The sequence below is a fragment of the Miniopterus natalensis genome, chromosome X (genome assembly GCF_054644295.1).
Source record: "Miniopterus natalensis isolate mMinNat1 chromosome X, mMinNat1.hap1, whole genome shotgun sequence".
Taxonomy (NCBI): Eukaryota; Metazoa; Chordata; class Mammalia; order Chiroptera; family Miniopteridae; genus Miniopterus; species Miniopterus natalensis.
This window is the reverse complement of record NC_142103.1, coordinates 56008032-56020910: the sequence shown is the minus strand read 5'-3', so window position 1 is coordinate 56020910 and position 12879 is coordinate 56008032. Positions and strand designations below refer to the sequence as shown.

Genomic DNA, 12879 nt, shown 5'->3' with positions numbered 1-12879 from the left:
CCTTACCAAATTTGTTTATCAAATCTAGTAGTACTTTGATGGAGTCTGTAGGGTTTTCTACATACAATATCATGTCATCTGCACATAATGACAGTTTTACTTCCTCCTTTCCAATTTAGATACCTTGTATGTTTTCTTCCTGTCTAGTGGCTGTGGCTAGGACTTCCAATACTATGTTGAATAAAAGTGGTGAAAGTGGACATTCCTGTCTTGTTCCTGTTTTTAATGGAAATGGTTTTAGTTTTTGCCCATTGAGTATGATATTGGCTGTAGGTCTGTCATATATGGCCTTTATTATGTTGAGGTATGATCCCTCTTTTTCCATTTGGCTGAGAGTTTTTATCAGAAATGGGTGCTGGATTTTGTCAAATGCTTTTTCTGAGTCTACTCATATGATCATATGATTTTTGTCCTTCATTTTTTTTATGTGATGTATCACATTTATTGATTTGTGGATGTTGTACCAACCTTGCATCCCCAGAATAAATTCCACAGTTCCCCTCAGGGCTGGTCACAGATCCCAGCCTCTTGCACCAGGAACTCAGGGTGGGAGGGCTCCTCCCCTCCCCCACACCATGCAGATTCAGTGCTTTCTGGGGCTCAACACAATGCCCCACAGGGACGCAGAGGGTCCCCGTGTGTGGCCACTCAGCGCAGTCCTCTCTTCCTTTACCACTTGGGTGCCACACACTTTGGGACAACCCTTCCTATGGTTGGCACCCTGAGCATTAGACACCAGTCGCCACCACCACTAGAAGCTTTGTGTTGCTAGGAAGGCACCATCAGCCGTTAGAGGCTTTGTTTCCTAGGAAGAAGCTGTTCCCTCTTCGTGGGCTCACTGCTCCCCTGGGTCCCTCTTTCCTCCATGCGGGGCACTTCTTCCCCTCTCCTCCACTCTGGGTATGAGATCCCCACTTTTAGAGGCCGGCCTGCACTCCTGAGGGGAGGGAGCTTTGCAGCTTCCAAGCCCCTGGGCTTGGAGCCCAGTGCAGGCTTCAGGGGGGTCTCCGCCTTCCTATGCACCCTTTCTCTTACAAGACTCTGTGATGTTTCTTCAGTGCTCCGCACTTGCACTCCGTCCACTCAGGTGTGTTTCACTGGTTTTTCCATGCTGGCTACGTAGGATTTTAGGAGTAAACCACGTCTGTGGCTGGAGGCTGGGGGTGCGCTCTGCTGCTTCTCACAGTGCTGCCATCTTCCCCTCTCTAAAATTTCTTTAGGCCAACAACTTGTCCTTTACACCTCTCATCAATTATGTCACTTGTTAGGCCTAAAAGGACCTTACTAGCTCACAGATAGTTGAATACTCAGATACAAGGTACTGTTACTAGAAAATCCCCAGGTTAAAATAGACAAATTTAACACCCTAAATCCTGCCATTTTAATGCCACTCCCTGATAAGGATCAACCTATAAATTCCTTTGTGAAACTCTTAAGGAGCTTTGTACTAAATGGAATCCATCATACGGGGTATGCTATAGTTTCTTTACATCAAATTATAGAGGCCAAATCTCTTCCTTCAGGAACTTCTGCACAACTAGCTCACTTAATAGCACTCACCAAGGCCCTGGAATTGGGACAAGATAAAAGATTGAATATATGTACAGACTCTAAGTATGCTTTCCTAGTACTTCATGCTTATGCAGCTATCTGGGAGGAAAGGGGATACTTAACAGCAAAGGATACCCCTATGAAATATAGGCCTCAAATTTTAAAATTATTACAGGTGATTCATTTACCTAAAGAAATAGCAGTTATACACTGCAAAGGACATCAAAAAGGCCAAAATAAAGTAGCACAAGGAAACAAATGTGCTGATAAAGTTGCAAAGGCAGCCACCACCTCTGAGGATATATTCTTAGGAGCACTCATTCCATCCTTACCTACAGAACTACCAACCCTTAAATGTACCCAAGAAGAAATACAATGGGCATCCCAACCTGGGTACACCGAGGAACCGACAGGATGGTTCCAATCAAGGGGACTCCTTTATGTTTCCTTAGTCTTACAATAGAGAATCATAAGAGCCCTCCATGACTCTTGTCACTTAGGGAGAGATAATATGATTCTAATATGCAAAAAACTTCACCTGTAAGGGCTTAAAAAGACTATTTGACAGTTCTACCAGGCTTGTGCACTGTGCACACAAAATAGCCTTCAAGGATCTAAATCTCCACCAGCACTAATCCAACCTGTACAAAGAAAGGGCACCTATCCAGGAGAAGATTGGCAAATAAATTTTAACAGATCCTGAATCCACCAAACTCCTGTCATATGTCACCTCCCTATATAAATTCCAACAAGCAATACAAGACTTTGGATATAAAAGAAATCCAGGGACAGAATAGACTACCTCCCCATCTCTGTATCTGCCAGGATTGCAAATATACATTAAAACCTAGGAAGAAGGAACTCCAGGATCCCAAATAACACCCCTATGGAAAGGGCTGTTTACTGTCCTGTTCTCTACTCCCACAGTAGTCAAGGTTGCTGGTGTTTCTAGCTGGATACATCACACACAAGTAAAACCTTTCTGTAACTCTACCAATCCATCTGAACCTAAGGAATCAAGCAACAAGTGGGATTGCAAGCCAATAGAATACCTAAAGTTTCTCTTCAAGAAAGGACAACACCCAAATAAGTTTAGGTCTCAATTTCTGTTATTAGTTATACATTTTTAAATATCTTTTTGGATTGGCTTACTATTCTTCTGCTGCCTTAAAATTCCTCCCTCTTCCCTGTGGAAACCTTTCTCAGAATTACTCTTTATTGGATAAGTGGTCCTTTATATAACTCTTCTTGCTTGCTTATTTACCTGTGCTACACCTGGCACTCCACTTGAGGTTTACTAAAACCTTTTCTACAATCATATACAATGAATAATATATCCTTTTATTCTTACTCCTGGATTCACAAATTCCTTCAAGATTAGGCATGACAGACACCATTCTTAACCCAGAACCACAACCATGGAGCTGAAAATCAATAATTAAGATTACCAAGGCTGTAGCGCTGGGGAATGTCACTAATTGTTGGGTCTGTCATAAACACCCACAAGCTACAGGCCCCTCACAATATTTGGCTAGGCCAGAAATAGATTCAATAATGAAACCTGGCACTCAGAGCTAACATACATCTCTAAACCCAGCACATATGCTACCCTTTTCACTCTAGTTAATATAACTACCTCTCTATCTGTCAGCTTATACACCACTACATCTAAATATAAGCCTGCTCACTAGGGAAAGGAGATTCCTGTTTGTGACAAAACTATGACCTCCCTATGTAAACTTAGAACTTTTTATTATTCTATATGGTGGCCAGCAAATATTTCCTCATGTAATTCCATTATTCCTATGATTTTGACTAGCACATCCAACACAACCTGTGCTCCCGAGGGAATGGTTTACATATGTGAATGCTCCATGAATAAAACAACAGGTCCCATACACACCACCCCCACTGGATACATGGCTACCTCATGCCTAAATCCCTATCTTGTTTATGGAATGTGTATCTTAGGATATTTAACTCTAGCCTGTCCATCTACAGCTACACTTCAACACTTTCCTGGCATAAAAGAAGACTCTTAGATAACATCTTAACTTGGGGAAGAAAAGCCTTTAGTTTCCTCCTCCCTTGGGCAGGGTACATAGAACATGAATACATCCTTTCTAATCTCACAAATGAACTAGAAAAGCTCTCAAATGAAACAGGGGGAGTCCTCCATGAACTACAACAATTCATTAGCCAATATAATTTTAGACAATTGTATGGCCCTCGACTCTCAGCTGCAGGAGGAGTTGTTTGCACTATTCAAAATACTGCATGCTGCGCTTATATCAATTAACTCTGCTAAAGTAGAAGCAAGAGTACATGAAATTTTCAAATCAAGCAACCTGGTTAAAAGGCCTCAGAGAAATCCAACTTTTGCTTGGTATGGCGACCTCACTTACTTGGAACTGGAAACATTCGTTATGGTCTCTCCTTGGACCCCTTATAATCCCTCTCTTCATCATATTAGGGATACTACTATTTGGTCCTTGTTGTTTAAACTACTTGTAAAATTTATCTTTGCCAATGATTCCAACAAACCTACCCTCTGCCCTGACAGATAGCAAGAAACCTTTCTTAAATAAACAAGGGGAAGGAAGAACAGAAAACTAAAACAGCCATCAGTTAGACAAAAAGAGGGACAAAGAAATGCAGTAAAAATGACTCCCAGCACCAAAAGGACAAAATCTTATAAGACACCTGAAGACCCACAAAATTCTAAGAATTCTACCAGTTAAGTAGACCTACAAAAATCTAGGGAGCCCACCAGCTAAAGGACAAATGGTTCAGGGAGATTAGGACAAAGCATTAGAAGGGGCAAGAATAAGACAAAAGCCAGGACCTAGACCCATTCGGGGCACTTGAACACTGGAGTTGCCCATCTGAGAGTCCCTTGGATGTACTTTCACTTGAATAAAGCTTTGCCGCTTGCTGTAATTCCTGGCTCTTGTGTTGAAATCTTTCTCCGGGAGACAAGAACCTGGTCTTACTGATCCCCAGCGCCACTTAAAGGTGGTTAGAGTGTTGCTCTGGGTCAGGGCACATACAAGAATCAACCAATAAATGCATAAATAAGTGGAACAGCAAGTCAATGTTTCTCTCTCTCACTCTAAAGAGCACATCAGTAGATGAGTGGATAAAAAAAAGCTGTGGTATGTTTACACCATGGAATACTATGCAGCTATAAAAAAGAAAGATCTCTTACCCTTTGAGACAGCATGAAGCGACCTGGAGAGTATTATGCTAAGTGAAATAAGCCAGTCAGAGACAAATATCACATGATCTCATTTATATGTGGAATATAAGGAACAAAATAAATTTACAAACAAGATAGATCCAGAGACATAGAAGCATGGAACAGACTGATGAATCTCAGAAGGAAGGCGGGGGTGGGTGGGGAGAGATTAACCAAAGAACTTATATGCATATATGTATAACCCATGGACACAGACAATAATGTGGTGAAGGCCTGGGGGGAGGAACAGGGTAGAAAGGGGCAATGGGGGTGGGGGCATCTGTAATACTTTCAACAATAAAGATAAATTAAAAAAATAAATAAATAGCCTGGCTGGCATGGTTCAGTGGTTGAGCATCCACCTGTGATCCAGGAGACCCCTGTTCAATTCCCAATCAGGGCACATGCCCAGGTTTCAGGCTCAATCCCCAGTGGGGGGCATGCAGGAGGCAGCTGAACAATGACTCTCTCATCCAGTAGGGCAGGACTCTGTGCTCAGGTGGCCTGGAGAGAACCTTGGGACAGGCATCAGGGAGGCCAAGGCTGCACCCTGAAGGTGACCAGGGTGCTCACAACCAAACAGAACATGGAGGCTCAGGCCTAGCCTAGCTGCCTGATAAAAACCAGCCAGCAAAGATAGCCCTAAATCCAAAGCCCACAGACCCGGTGCCACCTGCTCGCCCACAAAGGATGCAGGGAGGATAGGAGGATTGCAGCCAAGACACAGAGCTATACCCAGCATCATACTCAATGGACAAAAAACTAAAAGTGTTTCCCTTAAGAAAAGGAACAAGACAGGGGTATCCACTTACACCATCCTTATTCAACATAGTACTGGAAGTCCTTGACACAGTGATCAGACAGGAAAAAAACATAAAAGGTATCCAAATTGGAAAGGAGGAAGTAAAACTGTCAATATTCGCAGAGGACATGATATTGTACATAGAAAAGCCGAAATACTTCACCAAACTACTACTAGACCTAATAAATGAATTCAGCAAAGTAGCAGGATACAAAACTAACATCCAGAAATCAATGGCATTTTTATACACCAGTAATAAACTCCCAGAAAGAGAAATTAAAAAATTATCCCTTTTACCTTTGCAACAACAAAAAAATTAAGATACCTACACATAAACTTAACCAAGTAGGTAAAAGACCTGTACTAGGAAAACTATAGGACATTGAAAAAATAGAGGAAGGTACAAACAAGTGGAAGCATATACAGTGTTCATGGATTGGAAAAAATAGTATCATTAAAATGCACATACTACACAAAGGAATCTATAGGTTCAATGCAATTCTTATTAAAATACCGTTGGCATATGTCACAGATCTAGAACAAATATTCCAAAAATTTGTATGGAACCACAGAGGACCCAGAATACCCACAGCAATCTTAAGATAGAAGAACAAAGTTGGAGGGATGAAATACTGGATATTAAACTATACTACAAAGCCATTATAATCAAATGCCCTGCAGGGCATGGCTCAGTGTTTGAGCATCAACCTAGGATCCAGGAGATCACGGTTTGATCCCCAGCCAGGGCACATGCCCGGGTTGCCGGCTCGATCCCCAGTCGGGGGTGTGCAGGAGACAGCAGATCAACGACCCTCTCATCATTGATGTTTCTGTCTCTCTCCCTCTCCCTTCCTCTCTCTGAAATCAATAAAGATATATATGTATATATACATTTCAGTGGATACACAGGTGATTTTATTTTATTTAATTTATTTTTTTTAATTTTATTTTTGTTTAAAATATTACAGATGTCCCTTTTTCTCCCCAATGACCTGTTCCACCCCATCCCTTCCCCCTCCCCAGTCCTTCTCCCCACCATTGTCCAAAAACAGTCTGGTACTGGTAGAAGAACAGGCATATAGATCGGTGGAACAGAACAGACCCCAGCAGTTGACCCACACCATTACAGTCAATTAATTTTGACAAAGGAGGCAAAGGCATACAATGAAGTAAAGTCAGTCTCTTCAATAAATGGTGCTGGGAAAATTGGACAGATACGTGCAAAAAAACAAAGAAACAAACAAACAGAAAAAGGAAACATGACCACCAACTTACACCATACAAAAGAAAAAACTCAAAATGGAAAAAAGACTTAAATGTAAGTCATGAAGCCTAAAAGTCCCAGAAGAAATCATAGGCAGTAAAATCTCAGACATCTTAGGTAGCAGAATTTTCATAGATACATTTCCTAGGGCAAGATAACATAAAAAAGTGGGAATTCCCTGATGGAAGTTTCATTCAAAATTTTTCTGGACATAATACTATTATTAATACATTGACAGTAAATTCTGATGGAGTGTTCATATCTGGAGCTGACAATGGAACCATGCATCTTTGGGACTGGAGAACTGGCTACAATTTCCAGAGAGTTCATGCAGCTGTGCAGCCTGGGTCTTTGGACAATGAATCAGGGATATTTGCTTGTGCTTTTGATCAGTCTGAAAGTCGGTTACTAATGGCTGAAACTGATAAAACCATTAAACTGTACAGAGAGGATGATACAGCAACAGAAGAAACTCATCCAGTCAGCTGGAAGCCAGAAATTATCAAGAGAAAGAGATTTTAATGTGGCATTTTCTTCATGTTTTTTTTTTGGTGTGTTTTTTTTTTTTTTAGCTTGCTGTTTGTGAGGATATCTAGTCATTTTGTGCTCTGGCTAGCATTATAAAGCAGAAACTCACATGGTTGAATCATTGCTACTTCATATTTTGCAATAAAATGTGCTGTCAGTCCCTCCCCATGTTTTTATTTCCAAAATAAACAATTTGAGACCCTATGAAGATGCAAAAAAAAAAAAAAAGAAAAGAAAAGAAAAGCAAGGAAATGGTAATGGCGAGGTGAAGGATGTAGCTAATGCTACAGTAGTAATCATTTCTCAGTACATATGTATCAAGTCAATACAATGCACACCTTAAACTTAATGTTGTGTCTCAATTGTCTCAATTATAAAATTAAAAGTTAAAAACATATACAATATTGGCTAACATGGCACCCAAGCTTGAATGTGTATCTATGAATACACAAATTTTGACATGTAGGTATAACATAAGTAACCGCTAATAGATTTTTTTATTACTCTGTCTCTCTTTTTATTTGTAATTCAGTGTCCATTATGTCAGATATGGAAACAAATAAATCTAGAAAAACAGCTAAAATAAAATGTATGGGCAGAGACCTGAGTAGATATTTCTCCAAAGACAATATTTCCATGGCCAATAAGTACATGAAAAGATGCTTAGTCATTAAGGAAATACAAATCAAAACTACAATGGGATGGCATTTCACATCCCAGATGGCTGTAATAAAAAGATAGACAATGCCCAGTTGGTTGGAGCATTGTCCCATGCATCAAAAGTTTGGAGGTTTGATTCCCTGTTAGGGTGCATACCTAGGTTGTGGGTTCAGTCCCTGGTCAGGGCCCCTAGAGGAAGCAACCGATCGATGCTTCTCCCTCACATTGATCTCTCTCTCTCCCTCCCTCTCTCCCTCCCTGCCTCCCTCCTCCCCTCCCTTTCTCCCTCTCCCTCTCTAAAATCAATAAAAACTCATTCCCAGGTGAGGATTAAAAAAACAAAAACGGCATCCTATAACAACAACTGGAGAGAATGTGGAGAAATTAGAACTCTCTTACATTGCTGATGAGAATGTCAAATGGTGCAAACCCTGTGGAAAACAGTATGGTGATTTCTCAAACAGTTAAACATAAATTGTATGATGCAGTAAATGCACTCTTAGGTATATGCCCCGAGGAAATGAAAGCATAGGTCCACATACAATCTTTTATAAGGTCGTTCATTGTAGCAATATTCATAAAAGCCCAAAAGTAGAAAAACCCCAAATGTTTATCACCTGATTAACAGATAAATATTAGTGCTATATCCTTACAATGGAATACTATTCAGCCAAAAAAGAATGATGTACAGAAAGATGCTACATGGGTAAACCTTCTAAACATTATGTTAAGTGAAATAAACCATCACAAAGACCACATTTGTATAAATCCATTTACATGAAATGTCCAGAATAGGCAAATTCATATGACAAACGTAAATGAATGGTTTCCTAAGAGACTGAGGACAATGGAGTATGACTTCTAATGAATGCAAGGTTTCTTCTGGGGATGATGAAACTGTTCCAAAATTGATTGGCAATGGTTTCAGAAGTCTGTGAATAAACACTAAAAACCACACTGAATAGTACATTTTAAAAGGGTGACTTTTATTGTATTTGAATTGTACTTCAATAAGAAAAAGAAGTATGTTTAGGTATTGATACACATTGATAGATGAATCCTCCCCACCCCCCAAAAAACATAGCATGAATTTATACTTCTAGGCATAGCATAGGATGGCATTCACTTTTCTTCACCCTCCACATTTGGCATTATCAACATTTTTAAATTCTTCAAATTTGATCATCGAAATATGGGGCGGTATTGGCAAAAAATTCTCTTATGTAAAAAGGGAAGATCCATATCCATGACTGGTCTTCTCTTGGATCCTTTCACAGGTGAGGCCCAGAGGGTACAAAGCTGAATGTAACTCAGACACTGTTTCAGGTCATGGAGGACAGGGACAAGGAAGAGAACAATTACAACAGAGCACAATGGAAAGAGACTTCGGGGCTCTGAGGGAGCTCAGACTGGATACTCACTGTTAGGTGATGAACTGGGGATCAATAAAGGTTTCCATGGAAGGAAATCCTTAAACGAATAAGTAAAGAAGTTAGCCAAGATAAGTACCCAAAGAAGTCCAACAGAATAAGGTGAATTTGGCAACTGCAGGTAACCAGATCCAGCTTTCTGTTCTGTGCATTAGTGGAAATCAAAGTCAGACACAGGAGGCAAAACAGGATTAGATAACTGTGGCCCAGTGTGACCCAGAGCACATTAACTCAGTTATTAAGAATCCTGAAGTTCATTCAGGGGACAGATTGAATCCTGAGTAACCCTCCCAAGTTCTAGACTTCTAGGGTGTAGCAGGATATAGCCAGGGTGTTATCTAAAGCCTCTGGAATATTTTGATGTGACTTAGGGCAAGGACATCTGCCTTCACCTCCAGGCACCTGGGCTAGAAGATGCGATTTACCCCACAGCTCTGGGCTGCAGAGTTGAGAGCTTTAGGTGAGATGAGAAAACTGAGTGTCAGTCAGTGTCTTAGAGAAAACAGCCAATGAGGAGCCACATAGAAAACAGACCCCAGTGCAACAATGCCCACAGGGTCCCTATATAAAGTCTTTCTGGCTGGCACAACAGGTAGCTGTGAGTGTACCAATCCCCTAAATGGCCATGAGAGCCAAGCTGTTCAAGACTTCATGTTATATAAGGGGAAGCTGAGGCCTGAAAAGAAGAAGGAAGCTTGAACAGAGAGCTGATGGTTCCCCCAGGCTGAGAGAATGAGAATAGTGGTATTTGTGCTCAGATGGTGAGTGAGGACAGTGATTGGTAGTGACAGATGAAACATGTCTTCCCCTGGAGCTGAGAAGGTCTGAAAACAAAGGGCCTGGGCAAAGAGGGAGATGGATGGTTTCAAATGGGTCATCATGGCAAGGAGGGCCTGAGGTAGATTGGGATAGCCAGGATCCAAATCAACAGCAGTAGTATTCCTGTAAGGGTATAATGTGGTGCTGTGTGTGTGTGTGTGTGTGTGTGTGTGTGTGTAAGTCAGCCTCTGGTGAGTAGTGAATGGGGGAGGGGAGTTGTGGGCTTGGGCTGTGTGCATGTGTGTGGGGGTGGATGGTGAGGAATAAAAGTGAAATCTTCTCATGGCCAAGTCCAGCTCAATTAAATCTCACCATTACCACTTAAGTTTCTAGTGTTGTTTGCCAAGTTATGCCCCCTGTTTTCTCACCAGACCAGTTGGAGAACGGCACCATCACAGCCAAAGGTCTCCCTCCAAGCACTGTCCTGAAGTGAAAGTGGGACCGAGAAGGTCACAGAACCGTGACCCTTGGGCCTGAGATCTGTCAGCAGTGGTGGCAGCTACTTCCATCTCTATTGCATGCAGTCTCAAGCCCCTGACCCTACCTACATTTGGCCAGATTAGAAATGCAGAAAAAACCTTTGGCACCTTCAGGAAGACTGCTCTCAACCCGGACTTCGGAAACATCCAGCTCCTGTTGGGTGGGAGGCTCTGGATTCCATGCTGAGGAAATTAAAAAACAACAACAACACAATGCTGTTCACCATTGTCCCAGATCAGAGCAAATACGCACGATAAATTCTTAATGAAAACATGTTCATTGATTCATTTTTTCCCAATAAATATTTATTGGGTCTGTGCTGTCTGTAAAAGCCCTGTGTCAAGTATTGGTTGCCCAAGACCAACAAGGCACAGCTTCTGCCCTGGAGATGAGAGTCTGGGTGAAATGGTGATGCAAATTAACCCACCAGAGGTGACAGTTCAGTGTGTGAAATGCTTTGATGGGAAAAGTATCCCATATGTTTGTGTGCACAGCAGAGAGGACAGGTGACCAAGGACTCGGGTGAGCTGGCAACAAAGAAGGGTTCCTTATGGGGCTAGGAACATCAGAGACCAGGAGGACAAGTGAGAGGCCAAATAGGGAAATACTGGTGTCAGAGGAGAGCTGTAAGTGCAAAGGCCCTGAGATAGAGCACAATTGAAAGTTCCTTTTTGGGACTGAAAGCAAATTTTAGACAAGCTGTGGAGAGAGGCGAGGCTGTAGGAGAGGAACAAAGTCCAGATGTTCAGGTGGAAGGTCTGAGGGAAGAGAGACGAGATCTTGGATAGAAAGGGGCTCTCACAGAATCATCTCATTTTGGATCTGTGTGATCCAGAAAAAGCCTCCATTCTTGGTCTGGGATGTGTCCTGGGCTTCTGTCCCTGTGTAGGTTTCTATACCATATGAACTGGGTCTCCTAATAGGGAATAATCAAGAGATCAGGGTCATACCCTCTTGAGCTGTGCTCCAGAAGCCAGTGACCAGGGACTGTCCTCTGTGATCTGGGGGAGTTAGAGGCCAGTGTATAATTAGAGCATTGATATGAGTTTATCTAGACTAAAACAAGGAAGACATAAGGAAGTGTTGGGTATTTAGTAGGCGTGAAATGAGTGAAAAGAGGCAGAAGTGTGGGGATAGTATCTTGGAAACAGGCAACTGAGAGAGAGAGGCAGGGAAGGGGAGAGGGAGAAAGAGAGGGAGATAGAAGGAAGCAACCATGGAGGGAAGGAGTGAGGAAGTAGGGAGGGGAAATATGCTCCTCTGTGTAAGGAATATGGACTCTGAACTGCATCCATCTGGGCCTGCCTCTTTCACACAATAATTTTTTAGAAAAATATCTCCTCTGATATGTCTCCCTTCCTGGAGAACAAATGTTTTGCGCAACAGGATAGGGAAGATATTGTTGCCTGTTTTCTTGTTTCCTTGCTTGCTTTATTTGAGTACTGGAATGCTCCTGGATCACTGGGGAGCTCCTACAAGGTGGATACAGGGTCCCAGATAAAAAAATATATACTAAAACGCATGACTGCCATTTACTGAGGGCCTTGTATGTTTCAGACATTCTGTCATGGGAGTTACAAATAAATTGATGGTTATCGTTTCAATTGTCCTGCATGTTGAGTATCAGTCAAATGTTACAGAAGAGCAAACTGAACCAGAGTGTTCAAGTGATTAGCCCAGGGTGACACAGATGATTAGTGACAAAGCTGGAACTAGACCCCAGGTCAGACCAAGATGGGCACACCCTATGCCACTCTGGCCCCTGAAAAGTCCTCCCAGCCTGAGTCAGGCCTCTGTCTCCTGCCCTCCAGCCTCCAGAGATTCCTAGTGTCTTCATTATTATTGACTGCTGCACAACAAATTACCCCCCAAAGATGGTGGCTTAAACTGATACACAGTTATTATCTCAGGGGGTTGTGGATCAGGGACCTGGGCATGACTTAACTGGACCCTCTACTTCCCACCTCTCACAAGATTGCCGTTAAGATTGTGGTCTCATGTGAAGGCTCAACTGATAAAAGATCCGTTTCCAAGCTCACTCGTGGCTATTGGCAGATTCCTGTTCCTCATGGGTCACTAGACTGAGACCCTCAGATCCTCTCTGGCT

At 42.1% G+C, this 12879-nt stretch overlaps 1 long non-coding RNA gene and 1 pseudogene across 1 annotated transcript in view; both read left to right on the top strand.

Moving 5' to 3' along the window:
- LOC148090500 (uncharacterized) overlaps positions 1-11192 on the top strand; it is a 65495-nt gene extending 54303 nt beyond the window's left edge. The window contains exon 3 of the long non-coding RNA XR_015716544.1: positions 10664-11192. This is a non-coding gene — a long non-coding RNA (uncharacterized LOC148090500). The remainder of the gene's footprint in view (positions 1-10663) is intronic.
- Positions 2896-7377, top strand: LOC107540791 (uncharacterized; annotated as a pseudogene).
- Positions 11193-12879: the final 1687 nt, after the last annotated feature.